Consider the following 13,588-nt stretch of genomic DNA (forward strand, 5'->3'; position numbering starts at 1 on the left):
CTCCCTCTCACCATCTCATCTATCCTCTTCGGTCTCATCCACACTTCCTCCCGCTAACCCATTCTCATCAATGGACACTAACACTGCTACTGACACTCTCTGCACCACTCTATCATCCTGCTTAGATGATTTCTGCCCCCTCTTAACCAGACCAGCCCGCGCCACCCCCTCTGCCCCCTGGCTCTCTGATGTTCTCCGTGAGCATCGGTCTAGACTCAGGGCTGCAGAGAGGAAGTGGCGCAAATCTAAAAATCCTACTGACCTTAGCTTATATCAGTCACTCCTTTCTTCTTTCTCTACTAATGTCACCAATGCTAAAACCTCCTACTATCACACTAAAATTAACAACTCAAATGACTCCCGAACACTTTTCAAAACCTTCTCTTCTCTTCTTTGCCCTCCTCCCCTCCCTCCCACATCAGTTCTTACAGCTGATGACTTTGCCACTTTCTTCACACATAAAATAACAACCATCAGCGGCCAATTCTCCACACCACACACTGACAAGAACATCTTAATTGAAAACACACAAATTCTCCCCTCCTTCTCCATGCTTTCTGAGGCAGATGTTTCCAAACTCATTCTTTCCAATCACCCTACTACCTGTCCGCTAGACCCTATCCCCACTCCTCTTCTTCAGGCCATCTCCTCCTCAATTCTACCTGCACTCACTCACATTATCAATTCCTCCCTTCACACTGGAACATTTCCCACAGCTTTTAAGCAGGCTAGGATTACCCCACTGCTTAAGAAACCCACTCTGAATCCAGCTCTTTTAGAAAACTACAGACCAGTATCCCTTCTTCCTTTCATTGCTAAGACACTTGAGAGAGTTGTATTCAACCAACTGTCTACTTATCTCTCACAGAACAACCTCCTGGACAACCACCAGTCTGGTTTTAAGAGTGGCCACTCTACTGAGACTGCCCTGCTCTCAGTCACTGAAGCCCTGAGACTGGCACGAGCATCTTCAAAATCATCAGTACTCATCTTGCTGGACCTGTCTGCTGCCTTTGACACAGTGAACCACCAGATCCTCCTGTCTACACTCATGTCGAAGGGCATCACGGGAACCGCGCTCCAGTGGTTCGAGTCTTACCTCTCAGGTAGGTCCTTCAGGGTATCTTGGAGAGGTGAGGTGTCCAAGTCACATCATCTTGCTACTGGGGTACCTCAGGGCTCTGTGCTTGGTCCACTTCTCTTCTCCATCTACACGTCATCACTAGGATCGGTCATTCAGGATCATGGTTTCTCCCATCACTGTTATGCTGATGACACACAACTCTACCTCTCATTCCAACCAGATGATCCGACGGTTGCTGGTCGCATCACAGCCTGCCTGACAGCCATTTCTGCCTGGATGAAGGACCACCACCTCCAACTCAACCTTGCAAAAACGGAACTGCTTGTGATCGGTGCAAACCCAACACTTCATCACAACCTTTCAGTTCAACTTGGGTCTTCAACCATCACTCCTTCCAGGACAGCCAGAAACCTTGGAGTGGTGATGGATGCTGGTCTAACCTTCACAGATCATGTTGCAGCAACGACCCGGTCCTGCAGATTTGCCTTGTACAACATCAGGAAGATTAGACCCTTCCTATCTGAACATTCCACACAAATTCTTGTCCAAGCTCTTGTTCTATCCAGACTGGACTACTGTAATGCTCTCTTGGCTGGCCTTCCAGCATGCACTATCAAGCCTCTACAACTGATCCAAAATGCTGCAGCAAGACTGGTCTTCAACGAACCGAAGAGAGCGCACGTCACTCCTCTCTTCATCAGTCTGCACTGGCTGCCAGTAGCTGCTCGCATCCAATTCAAGGCTCTGATGTTTGCTTACAGAACGACAGCTGGCTCTGCACCGCTATACCTTAACTCACTACTTCAGACTTACGCGCCCTCCAGAAACCTGCGTTCTGCAAGTGAACGGCGCCTTGTGGTGCCATCACATTGGGGCACAAAATCACTCTCACGGACCTTCTCCGGGACTGTTCCTGGCTGGTGGAATGACCTACCACGCTCTATCCGAGCAGCCGAGTCTCTAGCCATTTTCAAAAAAATGCTAAAGACGTATCTTTTTCGTCAGCACTTGACCCAGTAGTAGTAGCACTTACCTTGACTAATATTCTTCTCCTATCTGTGTATTTATTTATTAAAAAAAAAAAAAAAAAAAAAATTCGCTATGAGCACTTTACTGACATAACTGTGACTTCACTCAGCACTTACACACTGTTGTTCTCATGTTGATTTAATTGATTCTACTACTCTCATTTGTAAGTCGCTTTGGATAAAAGCGTCTGCTAAATGACTAAATGTAAATGTAAATGTAAATATCTTGCACTGATTCGTATGATGCTATTGGAATCTTGTACTGCCGCACAAATGTCGGTGGTGCATTTGGGTGAGTTGGGATGTGCACCATGTGGATATCAGTCAGGCCACAGTCCAGGGAATCCTTTGCGAAGGAGTCCTTGTATTTGCACAGAACTTCTTTAAGTCCTTGGCGATCCATTTCACTGTGGAGGGCATCCGCCTCGCTCAGGATTTGTTGGACTTGTGCATTGAACCCGGCGTAGGGTTCCTCTGAGTCCTTTGAGGGACTGTGGGCCTTGACGATCTGTTCTACAGGTGACTCTGTTGTAGTCTGTGTTGACACAGCGTAGACGGCGAGGTGAGTGTCATCTGTAAGTTCTGATCGGCAGACGCTTTCTTTAGGCACCGGCAGAATAGAAGTATTGGCGATGATCTCATGGGGCTTTGTAAAAGTTAAATTGTTGTGACATTCATCTGAAATTAGTTCGGCTGGTATGTGGCCGATGACAGGAACTGTCAGTTCAAAGTCATGGAACGCCTGGTTGATGAGCCATCCCAGGTGACTGGCTTTTGGCACATTGATGTCTTTGGCCGTACAGTTGTTGAACAACACATACACAGCACGAGATGGCACTTCTATGAGAGGTGTGGCTTCCAAGGTCAGTCCTAGTTTTAGGCAGGTCCTGGAAGGTTGGAAGAAGCCTAGCTTACTGTTAAGGGTCTGGCCAGGTCGCATGTTGAGGCGGACACTGACACTCTTGCTGTAAGCGGGGATTGTGGCTTCTTGCTCGTTGATCATGGAGCATGCATCTGGTATTGTTTGACCAGATCGAAGATTCTTGAGGTTGACTGAAGATGTCAATTGGTGTGACAAGGGAGCCCATATGACGTCATTCACGGTGTCAACGCAGGCGTTGAGACGGACCATGATGTCTGCTCCTATGTAAATGTCATGAGGCAGGTTGGGGACAACCAGGACGTAGTGAGTCAAGAGTCTGTTGTTCCATTGTATGTCTACAGCACAGACGATCTTGGAGGTAGCCATGGTTGTTGACCAAGGATTGAGAGGGAAGCGGCTATGCTTCGAGATGTGTGGTATGCTCTTATTTGTCTGCTTCAATGTTCTGAAGAGTTTCAGGCTGACAGCTGAGTTTTCAGCCCACAGGGGTGTTCTGCTTTGGACTTCTTCAAGGAGTTCTGTTGACATTAAGGTGATGTCAGCTCCAGTGTCGAGGAGGGCTTCAACCTTGATGTGTTGTTCGATGATAACGGAGAGGTAGAACTTTCTTGCTATACCTTTCTCAATGAGATCACCCAGGAGTTGTGGGACTGGAGTTTGGGATGAGAGAGGTAGGATGTCAGCATTTATTTCGTTTTCTTCGGAGGAGTGGCAGACGACCAAGACAGCACTTTCAGGAACTGGAGTGGTTTCCACAGCAGGTGTTTGTTGGATGCTGCTGTGATCTGACCCATCAGGCGTTGGATCAGTTTCTGACTGTTTTGTGGGATGTTCAGGTGGGATTTCTTGTCCGTTTGGAGTTATGGTGCTTGTGGTTCTCTGGGAGAGAGATGAGGTGCTGTTCTCTGGGGTGTGTTGAGTCAGGTGGTCGCTGCCATCTCGGCCGGCCGCTAGTCAGGATGAATCTGGTTTCTTTTTCTCTTCCCACTTCCGGTCTTCCTCCTTTCGTTGGAAGAACTCTTTCCTCATCATTTTCATCAGCTCTTGAGAGTCGAAACAAGGTGAAGTGTTTTGTTCTGGTATGGATTCATTTTGAGCTCGGTCGGCTTGGAATCTTTGTGAGTTTTTTTGTTGATTCCTTGGGCTGGTTGCTCCAGGGTGTGTTTGTCGTTTTCCCTTGGATTCCCATGAGCTTTTTCCTCTAGGGTTTGGCTGATTCCAAGTTTTCTCCCAATGGTTCTCATGAGGTCTTGATTGGTTCCGTGAATTTTCCCTGTGACATCCAGGTGAGCGTTGTTGTCCACGTGGTCCATCCCAGTGATTGTCTCTCTGTTTAGGTCGAGAACCAGTGTGGGAGTCCCGCTCTCGGTTGGACGAGGATGCATTCCACTCTTTGGGTGTCGGCTTGGCAAGGTCTTGACGCTGGGTGCCCTCTAGGGCCAGCCCCTGACTCTGAGTGTTGAAGTCAAGAACTGCAGTTGTTTTGGTGCCCTTTTCTAAGGCCATCTTCTGTTTGCAGTAAGCTTTGTGCACCAAGTCTCTTAACTGTTGAGCACTCATTGTGCATGGACAGGTAAGGACGCCAAGATGGTGGCTCACCCCAGGATGGAGGTTTCTCAGGAAGAGAGTTTTGAAGTTCAATTCTTCCTCCATATTCTGTTCGTTGCGAGACCCGAAGTACGCTAGCCTGAGTTGGCTGTAGAAGACTTGAGGAGATTCATGGCGACCTTGTTTTGTTTCCAGGGCAGCCACTAGTCCTTGTTCTGACTCAGGGTCGGCAAACTCTTTAATGAGAGCTTCTCAGAGCAGGTGGTAATCAGTCTTTGTGTGGGCAGGCTGCCGGTCCAGGAAGCTGCGCACTTCAGAGCTGGATGTGGCTCTGAGCAAATAAAGTCTATCTTTGTCAGTGACATTGGGTCTCATCTCCAGATGGAAGTCAATATCTTGCAGATAACTCTGAACATTTGGGCTACCTGGCACATTTGGAGTGAATTTGCCAATGTTTTTAGCAAGCTTGTCAAGGTCTCTGAGGTCCAAGCCATGAGATGATCTGTGTCTGGCTGGAGCAAAGTCTTTTAATTTAGTGGGGAGATATGATGCTTCGGAGGGAGCTGGTGACTGTTTTGGCACTGCCCCCTTCTGATCATGTGCCAGTCCAGGAACAGGGGAGCCGGTCCTGCTTGGCAAAGGTGAAGTTGGTGTCCGACGTGTTCTTGACGGCTCACAGCGCAATTCATATGCATGCTTGAGTTCCTCTTTAATACTGTCGGACTCTTCTTTGATATAGTCAAGCTGACGTGTTAGGCGGCTGACCTCATTTCTTGACTCATTCAGGTGAGTTTCGAGAGCTTTAATTCGGCTGTTCTTGTCTCTGAAGTCAGCCTTTGCTTTTTCTAGTAGCTGTTCTGCGTACTGTAGCTTGTCGGAGAGATCAGCGTAGTCTGTTCTTCCTCGTTCCATTTCTTGCGTAGTAGCTGCTAGGGTCTCTTTTAGCCTGTTGATCTCCTCTTTTGCGCCTTGTTCCACTTCATCAGGCCCTTCTTGTCGTTCCTGAGCCTCCAGCTCCAGCTGTTCGATGCGTCGTTGTGCACGTGTCAGCTCCTGCTGGCGATGGGCGGCTTGCCTGTCGCTCAGTTTGAGGGTGGCGATGAGTGTGTGGCTTAAGGAGCCGGTGATCTTGGCTAGTTCTTTGTGACTGTAGCTCTGGCTTATGTTGTCATCCAGCTGGTCCTGTGTCTGATGCTTTAGTGTTTCAGCGGCTTTAGGTAGGATGCTGTCTGTTACAACACTTAGCCAGGTCTCCAGGTCCTCCCAGTGTCCAGCAGGGTCTGTTGTGCGAGACATGTTTTGGCACTGCGAGGGAGATCTAAACTGACACAGACCTTGAAGAAAAGAACAAAACAAAACACAACGAAACAAAACAAACAAGCAGGGCAAATCAAAGGTGTAAGGGTGCAATGTCAAGTGTGAGCTAATGGGAATGAGTAATGAGTGTGTAAATGTGCAGGTAAGACTGGTTCTCGACTGTGGTCCTCTCGTGGATGTGCTTCTAACTCGGAGTCTCTGCGAAAAGAATCAGTAAGCACACACAGGTAGCACAGTTAGAGAAGAGCAGAAGAAAAGAAGAGCACGAAACAACAGAATAGCATTTAGCAAAGAGCAGAGTAATAATGGGGTGCTTCCAGTTTCCCTATAAAATGTTTTGTCTTTAACACTGTTTGCAGAATGAGTTTTGTAAAATTTAATTTAGAAGGATGGTTCTAGACAGGGGTTTTGAAAAGGATTTCAAAGTACCAGGACTGTGATTGTTATTAAAATTCCCTTCAGGGCGAAAGAAAAACAATAACAATGACAGTATTGGTTTCTCAGCTAGTAGGATTGACAACCATGCACCATGAAGCGTTTCTAGATGCGCGATCGGGGTTTATGGACGCCTACCAGTCTCCTTGTCAACCTGCTTGAGACTAGGCTGAGTAGGATAACAGGATGAGGAGGGGAGGTAAAGTGAGTGTCATACAATTTTGAAAGAAGTGTTCTGTTTCCCAAATACTTGTCAAATATTTCTCAAACACTCTGCTTTTATGACTTTCACAGGTACAAATCCAAAAACCAGCAGCAGTAGTCAAACCAGAAGAGGACAGCTGAGAGAGAGAGAGAGAGAGAGAGAGAGAGAGAGAGAGAGAGAGAGAGAAGAAGAGAGTGAAGTTTTGCTCCCAAAATTTGGAAAAATTACAGGGTTGACAGAGTGGTGGCGCTAGGGAGTCGCTACACCTAGGGGGTTGGCTTACTGCGCTAGCAGAAGTCAACTGACCCAAGTATTGAGGGAAAATGTTCCTTTGAATAAATGAATTAAATCAAAGACTAAGGGAGTGAAAGTCTGAGAATACACTTTATTTTAAGTAAAATTTTGTATTCAAATTTGGAAATTATAATTGTGAATTAAAATTGTAATGGGTTCAGCCTTAAACATTGAGAGCAATTATAATCAAATTAATTAATCAAGTATCATCTGAATTAGGGAAGCCCAAATCCTAATTAATGACTAATGAAATTAAAATTTCAAAGAAATAATGATTAGTTAATGATTAAAATTGCCAGATGTTTGTAAGCAACTACAATTAAATTAATCCACAAATATCCATACCATATGAAAGCTAAACTGAAATTATGAACTTGATTTTCAATTAAAATTGAAATCGAATTAAAGTTCCCAATCAAAAATTCATATTCCCAGATGTCATTAAAATCAGTAAGAGCAGTTACAAATAACAGGAAATGTCCTCAAATGTAATCAGGATGATTGCTAAATATAAAACAAAACCATGTTTAACTGACAAGAGTAAATTTAGGAGAGAGACAACTCTTCAACAAATGAGATTAACAAACAGGTTTATTAATTTAACATTTGTCACGTTCTCTCAAATGGGAGGAGATGAGAAAAAAAATAAAATAAAAAATAAGATGTGCAAGTTAGAGAGAGAGAGAGGTGAAAGCACAAGAGTGAATTAAAGTTCAGTAAGAAAGAAGTCATTCCAACATTGCAACATTGCATTCAGACCACAAAATGCTATGCTAGCCACTAGCCCTTTAGCAATGCTACTAGCTTTACATAGACTGTAATGCAACCGCGCTAGTTTTAGCTAGCTCAGCTTATGCTAGCCTTTGTTTACACACAGTTGAATATGGTGCTGGCAGTCTGCACATGCGCACTTAAAGGTTGTCCCGGAAAAGGTTTCTTAGGGCTTCCGGGTTACAGCTGTCACTGTCGTGGTGACTAATGCACAACAAAGAATACACTTGTTCTATACTCTTTGCACACAGATAACAAACAACAAAAGCACAATAATTATTGAACTGACAGCGCAGTTCATTCACAATGAACCATTCAGCTTCTCGCGTTTCAGAGCTGAACAACCCCCTCAAGTTAGAGTGAGGCACATTAATCCACAGATTTTTCTGCAATTAATAATTAACGTCACTGAGATCTCGGCGATCTGAATTCGTGTCAGTTTCTGGACACGCAACAACATGCAAGATTTACTGCAACAATACTTGATCAAGAATTTTAAAAATAATCCCGTTCAAATCAAACTCAGACACGTGGTGTTTAGAGTATTAATATCTCATCTCACGAATGAGCGGATATAGGCGGCACATTAGGTAGCTACTCTCTAATGTAACCATGCAGAGATTTTAGCTTAGTTGAAATAACATCGGAACATGCAATATTATCCACTAGCTACAAGGCCTAAAGAACAAAAGCAAGGAACACGCTTACTCTGTCCTGGTGCGCTCTAAGGCGACTTTCCTTTTGTCTTGGTAGACAATCTTAGATTCATTTACTGCAGTTTTAACAACAACAACAAAACGTACAGACAAATAACTCGAGTTCAGATTTCATTCATCCACCGCGCCTTATGTGCAATCATTGTAATGACAATCAAAAAGCCTCGTTTCTGTTTCTAATCTATTTTCCGGATCAATAGAAAAGACACAATCACACAAGTTACTTGTTTTGTGTACAAATTAGATTAAACTGCACGAATTTTCTCCACCATTACTGTAATGTACCTTAGCCTTACGTCATTTATTAGCTCAATTTAATTGTTACAGGGAATAAGAATCGAATCAACTGTAAATGATTCTCTGTAAATGATTCAGAATTAATATTTAACACTTTATTCGTCCAGCGAAAATTGAGGTTAGAGTATTTTACCAATTCTTGATAAAATATTATTCTGTGGCCAACAGTAACAATATTTTATTATGATTATTATTATTATAATTATTATATTATTATAAGCAAGAGGTAACTTGATCTTTAAAGTTTAAGGCAATAATTTGACACACAATACAAGAAACACTATATGTGAAAATCAAAACAAGATTTATTGACTACTTCTAATGATTACAGGAAACTAAGGCTAAACACACACACACATACACACATACATGCACACACATTCGCAGAGTTGATGAGTTATGAAAAGTCCCAAGTTCAGTGCTAACTCATAACCTGAGGAAAATCACAAAAGCAGAGCTTTGGCTTGATTCTTTAGGTTTAAAGGACCTAGGTTTCACCAGTTTCCAGCAAGAGAGAGAGAAGTTTGCTTGTACCTGCGTTTGCTCTGACAGCTGAGGTAATCGGGTTGTTCCGTGACTCGTGTACAGCGGAATCCCGTTCTGGATTGGCTGTCTTTCAGGTGACGTCTTCTCGGGAAAGCCCTGTGGGTTGCGCGGAAGCTTTGAAGGATGCTGCTGGCTGGTGAAGCTGTTCTGATCTGAGCGTCTGGCTTGAGTGGCTCTCTTCTTGGGAGACTTTGGTCAGATATTTCACCGAGGGTTGTGGAGTCTGAATGTGACGGCTGTTGATCAGCGGCGTGGCTCGTAGTTGAAATCGGCGGCTGTTAGATGGAAAATCAGCCCCGATAAAGGATCCTCTCAACTTCTTCTGTTCAGCATGACCCAAGCAACTTTTCAGCCGTGGTCAAAGTATTTCTGACCGACTTCTGACTTCCAGCTTCTGACTCTGACTTTACTTCATATTTCTCAACTGACTTGTTCGGACAGCATAGTTTTAAAGGAGCAGTTCTGGCTCCCTCCTTCAGATGCGATCCTCCAATGAGACGTTGCTACGGAGATTAGACACGCCTCGTCTATTGTCTATTGATCACATCGCATGATATCTAAGAACATTTTCCTGTTTTATTAACAACTTTATAAAGTTTCTTAATATTTTCCTGATACTGAATTTCAATGTTTCATTCACACAGAATTACAGAGAATTATAAATTCTGCATTTAGAGCTCAAACACGACACACTTCTTACACACATATTACTAGACTGACCTAATTAAAACAATGATTATAACATATTAGTAATCACATCATAGCAAATGTTATTCTGGATATAGTTAATACTTTAAGTAATCGACAATTGTCCCTTTTGAGATTCAAGATTGAGTCCTTAAGCATAGTTTAAACTCTGACCGGAGTCATGGGTGACCGTGTCACGATGGACGGTCACACAAGGGAGGTATTGATAGGACAGATTTGTCTTTAAATCCGTTGATGGGTGTTTTCCTGTTCTGTCCGATAATACAAGAGGGTTTTGTGAGAGAATCAATAGATTTAATGTGATCAGACCCACGTGATGGGTTCTGATTAGTTTATTGCTGATGAGCAAAGAAGTCCTTTAGACAGAGTCCTTTGTTAAAAGAAGTCACGTCATCATTTCTGTAAAAGCTAGGTTTTTCCTGTCAGGAAATGGATCTTTTGGACCAAATGAAGCTTTGTTCAATCATGCCTCTGGCTGATAAAGCCATTTGGTTACGTCTGTCGAACGGGTCCTTACAGCAGATAGATCTGGAGTGCAGTGGTACAGTGGTAGTGAAGAATCTGATGTTTAATGGGACCACCCTACCATAAATGACCTTGAAGAATACTTGAGACCAGACGTACCAATTGCACTTGCTGACATGAACTGATTTTATGTTTTTGTTTTGTTACATTGTTTTCTTATGCATTTCCTTATGGTTTTGAGTTCATTAAGTTCATCAGTGTTCAGTTGTCAAGTGGCCGTTAAGATGCTTTTCAGGTGTCTCACTCAAAGCAATGCATAACTAAGGAGAACCCCTTCACCTATTGATGTCTGCCCAGACAACCACACCATTGGAGGTGACAGGATTGGTCAAAGGGATGGAGGAATGACACGTTAACTGAACAAGTCAAGAAGGCCCGGATTGACTCTATGAACTGTACTTACATGCTGTGTTCAACCACAGGTAGGAAAACCTGGACCCAACCATCCACCTGCTGAACTCAAGCTAAATATACCAAGTGAGACTGGGTATCCTGCAAGTGAACACAGGGCACTCCGAAGGTTTCTACAGCTGCTAACCTTGTAAGACCATTTTGGGCTACATCTAAAGGACTAAAACAAATGTCTAACAGTGACCCACCAGAATTTGACCCATGGGGTCAAGGAGGGAAAACTGTAAGACTGATGCCAGAATGCCTGGACCAAGAAAGGGCTACCCTTTGAGAAAACAAAGGAAATTAACATTTGAACTCTCTCTTGCAAAATAGCATCCCCACCCGAGATGCAATCACACTGAGTCAATCACACCTCAGCATTTGCCTTAATCTACATTTCACTCCCTTCACCCTCTTCCCACATCTCTTCTCTCTACATACAGAGATGACCTAGAATTCACCCAAAATCTATCTGGTTTAATGTGAACAATCATCAAAGAATGCTATACAATGTTTGGGATCGTTTGAAATGTCTCAGTGCAACTGGTACAATGGTCTCGTCTACATGAAAGTAAACCAAAGGTATTAAAGGTTTTAAGAGTTTTAGAGATACTTTGGTTGCAACCATGGGTGTGCCTCTATCCCAGGGTCTTTCATCTAAATTACCTCCTGTTCCACAGCAAGGTGCGAACCCCTGAGGTCTGTGACCCTAGTCAATGCAAATTCTGATTGTAAGTTCATGCCCCACATTGGGGGATGTTTTATCTTGGTCTGAGTATTTAAAGAAATGTTGCAAAAGGCTCAGGGCGACTCTGTATTCAGATGGAGCCCACATTGCTGAGTGTCCAGGACACTCAGCAATGTGCATGTCAGGTATGCATCTTACTCTGTTTCTGAGTATTTGATGTTTTGTATTAATCATCTTTGAATTATGTAATTGGCATGATACATTTACCTGACTAATAAATTGTCACATTTGACTTTATTCTGATTTACTCTGAAGTAAACGGAGTAACGGACTAAAGTCCAGTTGAGTGGAGCATAGGGCACACTAACTGTGATTTTAGAGCTCCAACTAACGCTTGGCATTAGTTCAAGTGTACTTAGACTGTAAAGGCTAAAAAGGGAATTTCCATTTAGGGCAACAAAATGTTGATCGACCAACCTAAATAGGGTGAGCCTTACCTCTGTTTATTGTAACGTTACTCTAGCTAAGTGTACATGGGGAAACCATGGCATAACCAAACCAAAGCTACTGTAAGAGAAGTAATATTGGTCGACTTATCTGTAGTACTTGTTATGACCCCTGACTAGAGTTAGTGTTTATGGCAAAAATCAGTTCTATGGGGACTAAACCAAATACTTTTAGAGAAAGCAAGCATGAGAGCGGCACTCTATTAGTATAGTCAATTACCTCTGTCTAGTGACCAAGACTGGCAAGTTTGTGATCGTGGGCCCGCATATTAATGAATGGCCAGTGCGAGGACCCTGTGCGACACTGAGAACCGAATGAACGAGTACAGTAAGAGTAAATAGTTAAATAGAATATTCAAATGTAAAGCCAAATTATTATACAAATGACCAATAATCAATTGACATTCTAAACTAAATTCGAGGTCATAATAACATGGAGTCAGATAAAAGATTATTTGGAAACCACCATTGGGCCGATTGGGCGAGCTTTACACTGTCCTATCACAAAAAATGGCAAAAAATAAATGCTGGTTAAGCTTCATTCACACCCAGAATAGAATCAGCATCTTTTAAACATCTCTCATTATGGGGGTGGGGGAACGTATTCTGACAGCTGGATTTTTGCCATCAGATTCTGTTCACCCCATAGATCGTACACAATGAGGATCTAAACTTTATCAAACTAAACCTGGTTGATGCCAATAGCCTAGTGGGCAGCATGCTGACATATAGTTTCCCTGTTCTTTGGGCAACCCAAGATTTAGAGCACAGCAGAACTCGGTCAGATAAAGGCTTATTGAGGAAAGTTCCTGTCAAAAAATTTAATTGTATTAAAAGGGCAGCTATAAAAAAGCCAGTGTTGAGCAGCAAACAGGTATTTGAAGCTCCTGGTGTCTCTGGAGTCTTGATGTTACGAATGGAGACTCAGGCAGGGGATCCAAGTGCAGTGTTTATTTACAGTGTAAGCGTGGTCATACAGGCAGGGTCAATCAGGATCAGACAGGAACAGCAAGGAACAGGCAGAGTCGTAATCAGGGAACAGGCAGTAGTCAGGACAGGCGGATATCACTCAGAACGTTAGACAAGGCAGAGGTCAGGACAGGCAGCAACGGGTCAATAAACAGGAAACAGGCAAGAACGGTAACAACAGACAGACAGAATATAAACGCTCAGAATTGCAACGGGATAGTAAACACTTCGCGGTGAGGTGGTGTGAGTGGAAGTCCTTTATAGTCCTGTTAATGAGCAGCAGCTGGGTGTGGTGATCAGTGTGGTGTGCTAGGGTGGATGTGGCAACAGGTGATTGGTGTGATGTGAACATGTGATTGACGGAGGATTGTGGGAAGTGTAGTCCGGGAACTGACAAGAGCAGACGGTGATCATGCCATTATGCCCCCCTCCCGGAAGGCGCGTCCTCGCGGCGTAAACAGAACAGCTAGGGAGGGGGGGTGGGTGCATTGGAGATCTAAATGGTAGCTGGTAACGGATCTCCAATGCAGGTTCCAGGAATTTGGGCAACCACGGAGGGTCAGGAGCCTTAGGTGGCCCCGGCGGGTCAGGGGTCTCGGGCAGCCACGGCGGGTCAGGTGGTTCGGGCAACCACGGCGGGTCAGGTAGCTCGGGCAGCCACGGCAGGTCAGGTGG

The 13,588-nt window shown here is 43.9% G+C and overlaps 1 pseudogene; it reads right to left on the minus strand.

The window, feature by feature from the left end:
* Positions 1 to 3,949: 3,949 nt before the first annotated feature.
* On the minus strand, positions 3,950 to 5,839 carry LOC137030336 (restin homolog; annotated as a pseudogene).
* Positions 5,840 to 13,588: the final 7,749 nt, after the last annotated feature.

The sequence above is a fragment of the Chanodichthys erythropterus genome, chromosome 11 (assembly GCF_024489055.1).
Source record: "Chanodichthys erythropterus isolate Z2021 chromosome 11, ASM2448905v1, whole genome shotgun sequence".
Taxonomy (NCBI): domain Eukaryota; kingdom Metazoa; phylum Chordata; class Actinopteri; order Cypriniformes; family Xenocyprididae; genus Chanodichthys; species Chanodichthys erythropterus.